The sequence below is a fragment of the Leopardus geoffroyi genome, chromosome A2 (assembly GCF_018350155.1).
Source record: "Leopardus geoffroyi isolate Oge1 chromosome A2, O.geoffroyi_Oge1_pat1.0, whole genome shotgun sequence".
NCBI lineage: Eukaryota > Metazoa > Chordata > Mammalia > Carnivora > Felidae > Leopardus > Leopardus geoffroyi.
This window is the reverse complement of record NC_059331.1, coordinates 117336373-117351933: the sequence shown is the minus strand read 5'-3', so window position 1 is coordinate 117351933 and position 15561 is coordinate 117336373. Positions and strand designations below refer to the sequence as shown.

Genomic DNA, 15561 nt, shown 5'->3' with positions numbered 1-15561 from the left:
CCTTCCCTGTCCTGGAAATGCCACTCGACCAACATTTATTGAGCTCCTACAGCACGCAGGTTGCGCGCTGAGCTGCCAGTAGCCCCTCTTTGACGCTGCGGCAGCTCTCCCCTCCTTCCGCCCTTCCCACCCGCGGAAAACCAGGGGTCCCAAGTGCCCCGACTGCGTCACGGAAACCGCTCGCTTTTTACGAGACCATCGCCCCACCTCCTTCCTCGGGTCGACTCCCGATTGGTGGGAGTGTGGTCACTTTGCCACGCCTCCCGCGGCCCTCCTCTGTGTGGCTCCGCCCCCGCAGGCTCCTCCTCCTCGTCCCGCCCCTGGCTGTGTTCCTCCCGCTAATCTACTGGCGGCGCGGAGAAGTTCTGGGCAAAGTACTGGGAACCGGCTGCGCGTCCGCAGCGCCGGCAATCCTGGCATCGCCGGGGACCCCAGCGCACCGCGGTCAGTACGCGGCGCGAACTCCGGCCCCGCTGTCCATCCGCTAGTGGCCGTCCCCGCCGCCGTCTATTGCTGCTGGCACGGGAACTGTCAGCTGCGCGTTGCGGGGGGACCGGAGAAGCCGGCTTTGCCTCCTCCCGGGTCTGCGGGCGAAGCCGGGAGACGGGCACCGGAGAACTAGGCGGAGTCCCCGACGGCGGAGCGTGCAGGTAAGCGCCGGGACGCTCGCCAGAAGGGTTCTGGGGTGGTGAGGGCCAGAGGCGATGCTGGCTCGCAAGGACCCCGGTTTGAGGGGCGCCAACAGTCTCGGTAGGACCAGAGTTTGCCTCCTGTCGCTCCTGGCTGGTGGGGCAGCCCCGAGCAGGAGAGATTGCTGTCGGGGCCGGCGCCAGCCTCCGGGGAGGTAAGGCCGGGGTGCTGCCCACCCTGGAGCTCCGTCCTGGGAGGGACGGTTTGGCCAGGATCGACGGCGAGAAGGCTCGGAGCGCCGGGGCCTGGGTCCGGGCGCCGGAGGGTTCGGCACGGAGAGGCTGTTCTGGGCAGCCGAGAGGCGCGGCGCCGGGGCGAGAGGCACAGGAAACCTGTTTAAGTGGGCCGAGCGCGCGGCCTTACCACATCCGCGGGATGGGGCGTGCTGGGGGGACGCGGGCGACGCTGTCCTTGCAGCGCCCGGCTCGCCTGGGTCCCCTGGCTTGGCCCGCCCCACTCTCGGTTTTCCCGGCTGAGGGCATCCGCCCCTTCGGGCCTTCCAGCGTCCTGGGAAGCGTTTGCAGCCTCTGGAGTCATCGGAGGGCATAATGGTAGATCGTTCAGATACTTCTTAACCGGGTTAGTGAACTTGCCAGCCACCTTCTGCACACTTGTACTCTTCCTCCTCCGTTTCACAAACTACCAGGCTCAGTCGGAACCCCTTAGCTGAGGGGTCTGTAAAGTTTGTGCATCTGAAGGGGTCTGTGCTGAAGTGCATCCGAAGCCTCCACCGCCTCCCCCTCCCCCGCTGATGTTGCACTGAGCCTCAGATTTTGAGAACTGGGTTGAGTCGTTTAGAAATATTTTAAGCTGCAGCTGCAAAAGAGATCCTCACACAGACAGGAAAAAATGTAGGTCTGACTTCTGATATCCACACTCTACCCCTAAGCATCATACAAGATGAAGTTCCCCCTTCTGGCCAAAGGAGACCACTCACGCAGGCCTGGGCAGAAATGCACCTAGCTAAATGACGATTACCCCTCGCCAACCCCCTCCCCCCCCCAGCTTGCTAGCACCCACCCCCCTTCCCAGTTTGGTGTTCCTCTTAGCTCTGAAACGATCGCCTTGGGCTGTTTACTGTCTGGCTTCCCCTACCAGAATGAAAGTTCCAGGAAAGCAAAGACTTTGTCATGTTCATCGCTGCATCCCCAAAGTCAACAATAGTGCCTGCAAGAAAAATTTATGGAATAAACGAATAAAAACTTCTCTGTAAAATATGAAGAATGGTGATTACATAGCTGGTTTTGATTTTCATGCTTTTTTATCTTTTTTTTTTCTATTCAGAAAATTAACAAATACCAGTAACTACTATTGTTTGAGTACCTACTAAGAACCGGATATGTGCTGGAAACTTCTATTGATTACCTCATTAAACATTACTGTAATGTTATTATTAGGTATTTCTAAGCAGATGGGACGTTAGGCTCTAGCAGGTTAACCAATTTCCCCAGGATTATCCTGGCAGAACTAGAATTCCATTCCGTTTTCTGTTGTGCTGGACCACTTCCAAGAAATTAAAATGTATTTTTCACCATTAAAACCAATAGATGTTTAGCTTTATCTGTTTTTTTAAATTTTTTTATTAAATTTTTTTTTTACATTTATTTATTTTTGAGAGACAGAGTGAGACAAAGTGAGAGTGGGGGAGGGGCAGAGAGAGAGGGAGACACAGAATCCCAAGCAGGCTCCAGGGTCTGAGCTGTCAGCACAGAACCCGACGCCGGGCTTGAACCCACAAACCGTGAGATCATGACCTGATCCGGAGTCAGATGCTCAACGGACTGAGCCACCCAGGTGCCTCTGTTTAACTTTATTTGTGACAAAACTGTATTGCTTAGCCAAAAGAATATTTGTTGCTTTATCATTGAGGTAACAGTTTCAATAATAGCTAATAGTTATGTTGTAGGACAGATACTACCAGGCTGCAGTAGGTTGTATTATCTCATTTAATTTTTACCATCTTATAGGCAATGTTGTGAGGTTGTCTCCGTTTTTCAGATCAAAAAACCGCAGCCTAGGTTCAGGAACGTGCCCAGGGTCAATAGTAAATTGCTGAGCTCGGTTTTGTCAATGGTTTTTCTGACTCTAAATCTTTAGATCGTTCTACTACATAGAAATTTCTCCTGTTCCCACTGTTTAATTAGTTGTTAACTTATGATAGGGTCCAATGATACAATATATTAAAACCATGTGAGGTTGGGCTATAAAGTTATCACTGACGATATCAAGTGTCTAGTTGTACTATTTTCTGAATTGTTGAGACTCTTACTGCCATTGATTTTTGTGGTTGAGTTTATGGTTTTGTGGGCTTGGTAGATGGGGGACTTTTAATAATATAAAAGGGAAGGAAATTCTTCTTCCACCTAAATCTAAATTGAACCTTTCGCTTAAATCTGAAGAGAAATCTGATGGGTTTTATTCACTGTGGCAAATGAACTTTGAACGCAGTAATGCTTTATGCTTCTTAAGGAAAGTGCTGGAAAGACAGCTAGTTCCTCTGTTCCCATATGTAGAACAGAGGAGAGTCAGAAATCACTACTAATTCTAAAAGCTTCTGCAGCAACCTTTTAGTAAAATAACTACATTTCAGCTCTGTACTCTTGTAATAAAACTGAGGGCAAGGAGAAGTTAGATAAGAGTTTTAAGGTTACCATGCCTCAAGGGCTAATGGCAAAATAGGGTGGAAAGGAATTTGCGATCATTTGTTTTTCTTCTTCCATTCCCATTTTAGGGGGTAATATAACATTTTTCCCTGCATGAGAGTCTGGATAATCCAGTTTTATAATGTGCCTATTGGCAGTACTATATTTTCTTAATGGTTAATTCCATTTTAGGAGTACTCCAGTGAGGGTTGGGGAACCCTCCAACCCAGAATGTCCACAGAAGTGATGGGGGGGGGGGTGTGCACAGGAAGGAAGATAGATAGAGCCTTCCAGGCATAATTGAGAGCTGTCTAGTTCTCTGTGAATTTCCTTTCTGTCTACATCTTACTCATCCGCTTTTTAACCCCTTTCTTCTGGAAAATTCCCTCTTGACTTTCCAGTCACTACTGTTCAGGCCACGTTTAAGCTCACCCCAACTCTCGTCCCTGTCTTAGCATCTTTCACACGGATCCATTCCCATTGCCCCTGCACCATCTCAGTTCGGGGTCTTAGGACTGCTGCACTGTCCTACCATTACTTACAGGCAGATTTTCCTCCTACAATGTCTCCTTCGTATCACATTCAGGTCAATGCTTTAAGTGCTGTCCTTATGTTGCTAAAACTTCCTGAGTGGCTTCTATAGTTAATAGTAATAACATTAATAACAGCAGCAGTAGTTGCCAAACGTCTTGTGCCCTATTGTCATGCATGCCGTATATGAGTTACTACCTTTAATCCTCAGAGCAACACCAGAGCAGGCACTGTTATTATAATTCCGGGTCAGGGTTGGAAAAGTTGTGCTCCAGATGAGGCTGCTTCACAGCTAATACAGGTGGATCTGAGCCTGAAACGCCAAGTCCTTTCTCTTCCCATTTAAGTGTAGAGTCCCCAGCCTATAGTCAGGATTCTGCAGCCTGGGCTCAGGGCCCGCCTTCCCCCTTCATTCCCCAACTCTGTGCACCGGCAGCAACTGAGCACTTTATTCAGCAACTGAGCATTTTGCCTTGGCCCATACACTCTCATTGCCTAGAAAGCTCTTTCATTGTCTCTAGCTGTGAAAAACCAACTCTTTAAAGGCTGAACTCATAAGCCACTTCTGCCACAATAATGTCTTTGAACTTCATCTCTCACAGCATTTAAAAAACAAAATGAGCCCTCAGTTTAGTTTCTGACCACTGAATATGTTGGCTTCTTTCTTTCCTTTAGTACTTTGTTCCTTTCCTACCTCCTCCGCCCATCCAAGCAATCCCCCCACCCCTCTGCCTCCTGGCCTAGTTATTTATTCAAATGTATTGCTTCCCTTACTAGATTGTAAATGCCTTAAAAGCACAGCTAGTACACTTTCCTCATATTTCTGTTCCTCAGATCACCAAGTGTGGTATCCTGTCCACAGCAGGTGCTCAATTAAAAAGAGAATATGAAAGGATTGTATTTGGTTATATTCTGTTAGAATATTCTGTGAAAAATGTAATTGGAATGTGGCATTTTGTTTCCTACTTTTTGATCCACAATATTGTAATGCCTTCATCAACTTATGATGAAGTAAAAGAAATCCTAGTTATTTAAATCCCTGGGGAAGTACCTATTCTGATTGTTTTCACCTTGGAGATATTGTAAGGAGATCTCAGACCCATTCACAAATAAACATTGTAGAATAAATGCCTTTTATATGCACTATTTTTTCATATATATGGTGGTGTTATTAAAAATGAAGTAAAACTTATGGAATTTGAACTATATTTTGGTCAATTTTTTATTGATAAATGAACATTTCACATTTGTAACCTGATTTACCAGAACCTTTGTGAATCACCTCTGGCTCACAGTTCATCATTCATCACTTTGCTCTGGGTTTCCAGTCACATTGAACTAAATGCAGCACCCTGCCTGTATCCCCAGGGCTATGCATAATGTGCTCTGGCCTCCCCGTTTTGCATGAACTTCCGTCTTCTTTGTAATCTCTTCTTTCTCACCCATGTTCACCTGGTTAATTCCCACTCGTCCATCACATTTCAGCATGGATGTCACTTGCAAGAAGTCTTCCTCTCCCACCTCCAAGTTAAAGTTGGAGAACACTCTTGCCACTCTGCCTACCCATTTTATAGAGAGCCATTATCATACCGTTTTGTAACTGTTGATCACTCGACTGAATCTTCCTTGAAACCGCTGACTCTTGTTTGACTTACATTAGAATCCCTTAGGGATCTTTTAAAAAATTTTCCCTACCCAGGCCCCACCCCCTAAGCTTCTGGATCAGGTGGCTGGGGGTAAGGAGTGTTGGTCACTGGAATTATTTTGTTTTAAAGGACTATTCTCATTCTGTATTATAGCTGGGTAGTATTCCAGCTATACTGGAATAGCTGTTTAAATAACAGCTTTATGGAGATATTCATATTTTATACAATTCATCCACTTAAAGTATACAAATCAATGATTTTTTAGTATATTCACAGGTGTGTAACTATCACCATAATTAATTTTAAAACATTTCGTCACCCCCCAAAGAAATCCGCCCCTATCTGCAGTCTCTTCTTTCACCCCGAAACCACTAACCTACTTTATGTCTGTATGGATTCGCCTATCCAGGACATTTCATGTAATTGGAACCACACTCTGTGGTCTTGTGTGTAGCTTCTATCAGCAAACATATTGTATTCAAAGTTCATCTCTGTTACAGCATGAATCAGTACTTGATTCGGTTTTATTGCCTAATACCATGTTTTATTTATCCGTTTGCCCATTGATGGAACTGTTATTGTTTATTAAAGCTGCCTTGAGTGGTCCTATTGTGCAGGCAGGAACTAAGCCACAAGTTCCTTTGAGTCTTGTTCGTGGTTGTGTCTTGGGACTAGACCAGTGTTTGACGCAAGATAGATGTGGAATAAACATCTGAATGAAGGAAGCATTTTACTAAAAGTACAACTCCTGTTATGTTGGTGTCATCCAAAATGTCATTAAAAAGAGATCCTCATAGTTGATTGTTTAGATTCCAATTTGAACAAATGTACAACTGTTAAAAAAAAGATGAAGGAAATTTGAACATGGATGAAATGCTATGATTTTTAGCATTTACTTCAAAATAATCTGAGGTTGGGGAGAGAGTTTAGAGGAAACAAGGCTGTCTATGAGTTAATGATTATGGAAGTTGGGTGATGAATTCATGGGATTTTAAAAAAAATATTAATTAATTTATTAATTTACATCCTAGTTAGTTATCATATAGTGCAACAGTGATTTCAGGAGTAGATTCCAGTGATTTATCCTCTATGTGTAACACCCGGTGCTCATCCCAACAAGTGTCTTCCTAATGCCCCTTACCCGTTTAGCCCACCCCCCTCCCAAACTCCTCCAGTAACCCTCTGTTTGTTCTCTATATTTAAGAGTCTCTTATGTTTTGGCCCCCTCCTTGTTTTTATATTATTTTTGCTTCCCTTCGCTTATGTTCACCTATTTTGTATCTTAAATTCCTCGTATGAGTGAAGTCATATGATTGTCTTTCTCTGACTAATTTTTCTTAGCATAATACCCTCTAGTTCCATCCATGTAGTTGCAAATGGCAAGATTTCATTCTCTTTTGGTTGCCGAGTAATACTCCATTGTATATGTATACCACATCTTCTTTATCCATTCATCCATCGATGGACGTTTGGGCTCTTTCCATACTTTGGCTATTGTCAATAGTGCTGCTATAAACATGGGGTTGCATGTGCCCCTTTGAAACAGCACACCTGTATCCCTTGGATAAATACCTAGTAGTGCAATTGCTGGGTCGTAGGATAGTCGTATTTTTAATTTTTTTGAGGAACCTCCATACTGTTTTCCAGAGTGGCTGCACCAGCTTGCATTCCCACCAACAATGCAAAAGAGATCCTCTTTCTCCACATCCTCGCCAACATCTCTTGTTGCCTGAGTCGGTAATGTTAGCCATTCTGACTGGTGTGGTGTGGTATCTCATTGTGGTTTTAATTTGTATTTCCCTGATGATGAGTGATGTCGAGAATTTTTTCATGTGTCTGTTAGCTGTCTGGAGAATTCATGAGATTTTTAGTACTATTGTCTATATTAGCTGTTTACTAGGGCAGCCATGGGCCACAAATGGCTGTTGAGTGTTTGAAATGTGGCTAATCCTTATTGAGATATACAGTATGGGTAATATACAAAGAGTGCAAAAAAGAATAAGATTATCTCAATATTTTTTGTTTATATGTTCAAATGATAATATTTTGGATATATTATGATAATATATAATTAAAACAAATTTTACTTATTTTCTTTTACTTTTTTTAACTGGTTTCTTAAAAATTAGAATTCATATATGGGTCATATTACATTTTTTTTGAGACAGTGTTGCTGTATACTTTTGCATATGTTGGAGATTTTTCGTAAGTTAAAATCAAAGACATTTGAATTTTTTTAAAACTCTGTAGTAGGGGCGCCTGGGTGGCTCAGTTGGTTAAGCATCCGACTTCAGCTCAGGTCATGATCTCATGGTTCGTGGGTTCGAGCCCCGCATCGGGCTCTGTGCTGACAGCTCAGAGCCCGGAGCCTGCTTCAGATTCTGTGTCTCCCTCTCTCTCTGCTCCTCCCCCACTCAGGTTCTGTTTCTCTGTCTCTCAAAACTAAATAAACATTAAAAAAAAAAATTAAAAAAAAAAGTCTGAAGTAAAATATTTTTCGGAAATGATTCCTCTTATGTGAAAAGATTGATAAATATGGATTTATTCAAAGATCATTCTTTGTAGAAGCTTACAACAGGCAGACTGTAGCCTTGTACAGCCCTTCCTGGGCTGCTTGTATGTGAAAATTTAAAAATTCTTTTATAATAGATGGAATAGCAGCATGAGGGAGTTGTTCCTTTAGTTATTTATCTGATTCTTTTGTTTTAAAGTTGATTAAATATTTCCTTCATCTTGGAGAAATACAGAAAATGCAATGGTAACTTCATTGTTCTTAGTCATAGTGTTTATAGCCTGAAGTTGAATTTTTCTGGACTTGATTTATAGTCACTCTGCCTAAATTTGTTTGTTTGTGAGTCAGAATGTGATTGTTTCTAGGCTCCCCAAGACCCCTGAAATATGAGTGGAATATGATTCTTAAATAGCAATACATGGATTTACAGCTGAGAAACACATTGCCTTCATATAAAATTTTTTAGACGATTATCATGTTGCTCTCTGAATGTCTGTGTTTACTCCTAGAGAGTGGACCTGAATTGATAAATAGCTTTACTGTTAAGCAGAACAGAATTAAGTCATCATGAACAGCCCAAGAGATCATCAAGGGATCTGTGACTGTCAGTATAAAATCAAGTTTATTATTTTGTTTACTCTCTACAGTTAACATATTAAAACCTGACTTTTCAAAAATGTGTGGGTCACTTTTCTCAATATAACACTTCTCCACATATGTATTAAAATATAGTGCCATTAAAGATTCCCACACTTATTTTCTTTCTTGGTATCAAATGTTATAATACAGGAAATGTAAAGTTACAGTGTAAGTCTAATAAAGCAAATTTCTTTCCCCAAATCATTTGTGAGTGGGCAGTGATCTTAAATGTTTCGAAGCAAGAGTTATTTTTTAAATCTCACTAAATAATATTATGTTTTTAGTCTCACAGACATTATTAAACTTGAAGTAAATGCCTCCCTGGAATGAACACATGGAATATGATTTCTGCTCAGACACGTAACAACTATTTATTGAGGACACACGCTGTGTCGGGTACCACATTGTGTACATAGGATATGGTGATGAACTGTCCGAACGTGGAACCTCCCCTCGAGGAGCTTACAGTTTCAAAGGGGACAGAGATATTAAACAATCACAGAGAATTTGTTTGTTACAGTGGGGATATGTGGCTCAAAGGGAATGAGTCTGGATTTTAATTGGGGCCCTGGGGAGGAAAGTTCTATTTTTCTGTAGGTCATGATTCAGGCTGCTGATTGTCTGAAGAAGGAGGAGGGGAGAGAATGGGGTTGGGGATCCTCCGAGGATGATGGTCCAAGCAAAATCTTACCCTTTTTGTGTCTTTGTACTGCTTGCCAGAGGCCAGGTGGAACTGACTAGAAGGAGGGGTTTAATGCCTGTCCTGAGCTTTTAAATTGCTTTCTTTGTTGCTACACAGGGTTTGTTTATTTGCTGCTGGGAATTGAATCGAAAGTTGAGTTTTTACCACCTTTGTAACTGAAACTGAATGAGATATAACAATCTGTTCTCTAGCATAGCCATGAAAGTAGCTTAAAATCATTTGCTGGCTCAAATTCTAGAGTTGCTCCTTTGTCTAGCATCTGAGATGCAGTGAGTGTGGGGTATTTGAAAGCCTCAAAGAATATGGGGAAGACCCACGTGGGTTTTTTCCTCACAGTTTCAGGACTGCTTCAAGCAGATTTCTGCTGTCTACAGAATTAACTGAGGTGTCCTTTGGAGTCATTGGGGAATTTGGAGCCATGCTGCCTTTAATGGCATATAATTACAAAGAATAATGAAAATAGCAATGGCACCTAGTAACTGTGAAGAACTTAACCGCGTGCCAGCCCAAGTGCTTTGCTTATACTATCTTGTTAGATTTTCAATAACTTGTAAGGTGGCTATCATCATCTTAGTTTACCAATGACTGAACAGAGGCTCAGGAGCGATTACTTGCTCTTTAGTTGTCCAACATCCACTTACCCTTCCTGATTTCCATTTGAGGAATCACTTCTTTGCCTATAGTTTGCCGAGTCCAGAACCAGGGCTCCATTCTCCTTGGCCATGGGTGGCCCTGTGAGCCAGGCCAGTCACATGCCTCTTGCTGGACTCTGGGTGAGTGCCAAGGGCCATGGAGATTCTGCTGCTGAGGGTGTGTCCTGACGAGTCCATTCCTGTCTGTACCACATTGTTGTGGCCTGGCTTCCATTCCCAGGAAGCTATGCCAGTGCTGGCCTCTCCAGCCTCCTCTTAAATTCCTTAAACTGGTTGTAGAGAGCAAAATGGAGTCTCACATGTCAAGCAGGGGCCTTAGTCAAGCAATGACGCAAAGAGTTAAAGGTACTGCAGCTATGAGGTATCTCCGGGACCAGCATCAGCTGACACCCCAGAACTGATAACAAACAGAAACAGAGGAGGTCTGCAGGGGCCCATGACCGATTCAATCCCTTTAAAAAGGGGAGGATTTTTGCAGCAAACTGTCAGATCCTTGAGTCCTAACCCCTTAAAAAAAGACAACTGCTGCTGAAAAGAACCGAGATCCTTCCTGCTTGAACATAATCAGCAGTTAGTGCCCAGAGCTGACCTGGGCCTGCCCAAGGCCTTATCTCAACCACATGCTCACAGATTGACTTCACATTTGGTTCGTTAACTTCCTACACCCTTCTGTTGTCTGTTGTGTGGTTTGTCTTAGGTTCTGCTCTGTGTGCTGCGTAAGAAGGCAGGTTTAATCACATGGTGAAATGTCATTGAGTTTGGAATCCTGAACCTGCTTTATAATTATGATTAACTTTGCTTTAGGATTGAATAAAACCGACATCGTGGAAAGACACAACTTGTATGTGTGCCTGCATAGCGGTAGTTTTCCAAGATACTGTGTTTGGTTTCATTTGCCAGGCTGGTTTCTTTTGCTTCCACCCAACCCCTGACCGTCACAGGCCTAGAGTGGCTTAAGTAGTTTACTCACAGTCACTAAGGGAACAGTCTGGTCATTCTGCTTCTAATGCCAGGCCCTTGACCAGAGGGCCCCTCAATGCGGGGAGAGCACTGGACTGGGATCCAGAGAATGGATCTAATCATAGCAGTGTCTCTACCTTGGTGGTCATGGGCCATTCACTACCTTTTTAGGATGAACTGGATGGACAAGAAAAAATCTACCCATATCTAAATGACACCCAGCCTGAGAAGATTTCCTTCTCCATGGGATTTTTGGACATACTGTGTCCTAGTTTCTAAAGGCTTTCAATTTGAGGTTTATGATGTGGTTTGAGGCAGTGGTTTTCAAAGTGGGTTCTAGCAGTTGCTGTATCAGCATCACCCAGGAGCTTGTTAGAAATGTGGATTCTTGGGCCTCTCCCCAACACCTACTGAATCAGAAGTTCTGCAGGTGGGCCCAGCAATCTGTGTTTTTACAAGCCCCTCGGGTGATTCTGATATACACTGAAGGCATTTTCATTTCATTAAAAACAATTTCTTGTGCATGAGGTGCTACGTAGAAGCAGGGAGCATGAAAAAATTAATTGGTCACAGCCACTGCTCTTAAGGAACATTGTGAGAGACAAGGAGGGGTGGTCCTTGCTGTGAACAAGGTATTGCCATGCTAGAGAAGCGCAGAAAGAGCAATGCGGGGTGCTTTTGCAGAGAAGTGGGCATTTGAGCCAGGCTTCAAAGGACACATAGTATTGGGACAAAGGAAGGGAACAGAGGACTATGTAGAAAGCACAGCCTGTCGACAATGCTGGATGAGTCAGGGTGTAGCATTTTTAAGGAGTGAGGAACCTTCTAGTATGATGATAAGGACTGTTTTAAGGAAAAGTGGACTGTTTTTTTATGGGAAAAGTGACAGGATATGAGAAGGGAGAGGTAGGTTGGGGCCCAACTGGATTGGATCCTGGTCTCATTCTGTAGACAGTGAACAAGAAGGTGACATGGTGGGAGCTATCTTTGAGGAAGTATTCTATAGCTGGTGGAGAACGTCAGAGGCTAGGAGTGCTGGCACGGTGAGCCCGAACTGGGGTGGTAATAATGGAGAAGAAACGAAAGATCACTCAGAATCGCTGGAAGGTTAGGATGACGGCCCCTTGGAACTCCAGGGATCTGAGGAACGGGGTTGAGGGAGAAGACAAATAGGATCCAATGGGAGATCATAAGCAGAGTTGGTACAATCAGGTAAAAATGTTAGAGCCTTACATCGTAACTTCCACTAAAATAAATTCCACATGGATGCAAACCTTAACATTGAAATAACTCGGAAAAAAACCAAAATGTCATTTTAATAATAATGGCGTTAAAAAATTCTTTCAAGATATGACACAAAATCTAGACCTTATAAAACAAAAGATTGAATCATTTGACTACATATAATGCTTGCAGGGCCAGATTTTTTTTTTTTTTTTTTTAAACTATGTCAAGAGGTGCCTGGGTGACTCAGTCGGTTTAGTGTCTGACTTTTGATTTTGGCTGTCATGATCTCATGGTTCATGAGATTGAGCCCTGTGTCCAGCTCCACACTGGACAGCACGGAACCTGCTTGGGATTCTCTCTCCCTCTCTTTGCCCCTCCCCACCCCTCAAAATAAATAAAGTAAACTAAAAAAAAAAAAAAAAAAACAGAACAAACAACTACGTCCAAAGGCATACATGATACGTTATGTAGAAAACCTGAAAGACTCCACCAAAAAAATTACTAGAATTGATACACGAATTCAGCCAAGTTGGAGGTTATAAAATCAATGTACCGATATCGATTGCATTTCTGTTTAATTAATTAATTTATTTGGAGAGAGAGAGAGGCACACAGAGATGCAGTGGCAGAGGGAGAGGGAGAGAGAGAGAGAGAAAGAGAGAGAGAGAAAATCTTAAGTAGGCTCCATGTGCAGTGTGGAGCCAGTCGGGGGCTCAATCTGATGACCCTGAGATGATCACTGGAGCTGAAATCAAGAGTTGGTCGCTTAACTGACTGAACCACCCAGGCACCCCAAGAAATCTATTACATTTCTACACACCAGTAATGAAGCAGCAGAAAGAGAAATCAAGAAATCAGTCCCATTTACAATTGCACCAAAACCATAAGATACCTAGGAAAAACCCAACCAAAGAGGTAAAAGATATACACTCTGAAAACTATAGAACACTTATGAAAGAAACCGAAGAAGACCCAAAGGAAAGGAAAAACATTCCATGCTCATGGATTGGAAGAACAAATATTGTTAAAAGGTCTATACTACCCTAAGCAATCTACACATTTAATGCAATCCCTATCAAAATACCACCAGCATTTTTCACAGAGCTAGAACAAACAATCCTAAGATTTGTATGAAACCACAAAAGACTCTGAATAGGCAAAGCAATCTTGAAAAAGTAAAGCAAAGCTGGAGGCATCACAATTTTTGACTTCAAGCTGTATTGCAAAGTTGTAGTAATCAAGATAGTATGGTACTGGCACGAAAACAGACACTTAGATCAATGGGACAGAATAGAAAATCCAAAAATGGATCCACAACTATATGGTCAATTAATCTTTGACAAGGCATGAAAACAGACACTTCGATCAATGGAACAGAATAGAAAATCCAGAAATGGATCCACAACTATATGGTCAATTAATCTTTGACAAGGCATGAAAACAGACACTTCGATCAATGGAACAGAATAGAAAATCCAGAAATGGATCCACAACTATATGGTCAATTAATCTTTGACAAAGCAGGAAAGAATATCCAATGGAAAAAAGACCATCACTTCAACAAATGATGCTGGGAAAACTGGACAGCTACATGCAGAAGAATGAAACTGCACCACTTTCTTACATCATACACAAAAATAAATTCAAAATGGATGAAAGACCTAAATGTGAAACAAGAAAGAATCAAAATCCTAGAGGCAAACACAGGCTGCAACCTCTTTGACCTCGGCTGCGGCAACTTCTTACTAGTCTCTGGCAGTAAAGAAAACAAAGGCAAAAATTAATTATTGGGACTTCATCAAGATAAAAAGCTTCTGCACATAGAAGGAAACAATCAACAAAACTAAAAGGCAGCCAACGGAATGGGAGAAGATATTTGCAAATGACATATCTGATAAAGGGTTACTATCCAAGACCAAAAAGAACTTCTCAAACTCAACACCCAAAAAACAAACAAGCTGGTTAAGAATGGATAGAAGGCATGAATAGACACTTTTCTAAAGAAGACATGCAGATGGCTAACAGACACATGAAAAGATGCTCAAAATCACTCTTCATCAAGGAAACACAAATCAAAACCACAATGAGATATCATCTCACACCAGTCAGAATGGCTAAAATTCACAACACAAGAAACAACAGGTGTTGGTGAGGATGTGAAGAAAGGGGAACCCTCTTGTGCTGCTGGTGAGAATACGGACTGGTGCAGCCACTCTGGAGAAGAGTATCGGGGTTCCTCAAAAAACTAAAAATAGAGCTACCATACCATCCAGCAATTGCACTACTAGGTATTTACCCAAAAGATACAAAAATACGCATTCAGAGCAGTACCTGCACCCCGATGTTTATAACAGCATTTTCAACAATAGCTAAACTATGGAAAGAGCCCAAATGTCCATTGACTGATGAATGGATAAAGAAGATGTGGTATTTATATACAATGGAATATTACTTCACTATCACAAAGAATGAAATCTTGCCATTTGCAATGACATGGGTGGAGCTAGAGTGTATTATGCCAAGTGAAATAAATCAGAGAAAGACAAATACCATATGACTTCACTTGTATGTGGAATTTAAGAAACAAAAGAGACGAACATAGGGGAAGGGGAAAAAAGAGGGAAGCAAACCATAAGAGACTCTTAACTATAAAGAACAAACTGAGAATTGATGGAGAGAGGTGGGCAGGGGATGGGCTAAATGGGTGATGTGTGTTCAGGAGGGCACTTGTGATTAGCACTGGGTGTTATATGTAGGTGATGAATCACTAACTTCTACACCTGAAACCAGTTTTACCATATATGTTAACTAACTTGAATTTAAATAAAATCTTGAAATGAAAAAAAGAAAACTATGTCAAAGGCAATCAATAAACTTAGAAATATAATTTCAATACATGTCACAAAGATGTAATTTCATCAGGATATAGAGAACTACAGGGGCATCTGGGTGGCTCAGTTTAAGTGTCCTGCTTGGTCTTGGCTCGGGTCATGATCTCAAGGTTTGTGGGTTTGAGAGTTGTGTCGGACTCTGTGCTGATGGCGAGGAGCCTGTTTGGGATCCTGTCTCTCCCTCTCTTTGCCCTTCCCTGGTGTGCACGCATGCACGCTTTCTCTCTCAAAGTAAGTAAATAAAAAAAAATTTTTTTAAGTATATAGAGAATTACAACAAATCAGTAAGAGAAACAAGAGTTACTATAGAGACAAAGAATATGAACAGTTTACAAAAGAGCACACAATTACTCTTAAACATATGAGAACCTTAACCTCATAAATAAAAAGAGAAATGGCCATTAAAACTTTCATAAGGTGCTGTTTCCAACCTATTAGATTGACAAATATAATGAGATGTGTTAACA

At 42.3% G+C, this 15561-nt stretch overlaps 1 protein-coding gene across 8 annotated transcripts in view; it reads left to right on the top strand.

Moving 5' to 3' along the window:
- Positions 1-334: 334 nt before the first annotated feature.
- The window catches only part of OSBPL3 (oxysterol binding protein like 3), a 178505-nt gene continuing 163278 nt past the window's right edge, over positions 335-15561 (top strand). For 4 of the 8 annotated variants that reach the window (XM_045495111.1, XM_045495108.1, XM_045495110.1 and 1 more), the window contains exon 1: positions 335-650. The gene's annotated coding sequence lies outside the window, so the exon portion shown is untranslated. The remainder of the gene's footprint in view (positions 651-15561) is intronic. The other 4 variants (XM_045495115.1, XM_045495112.1, XM_045495114.1 and 1 more) reach the window with 1 other exon arrangement.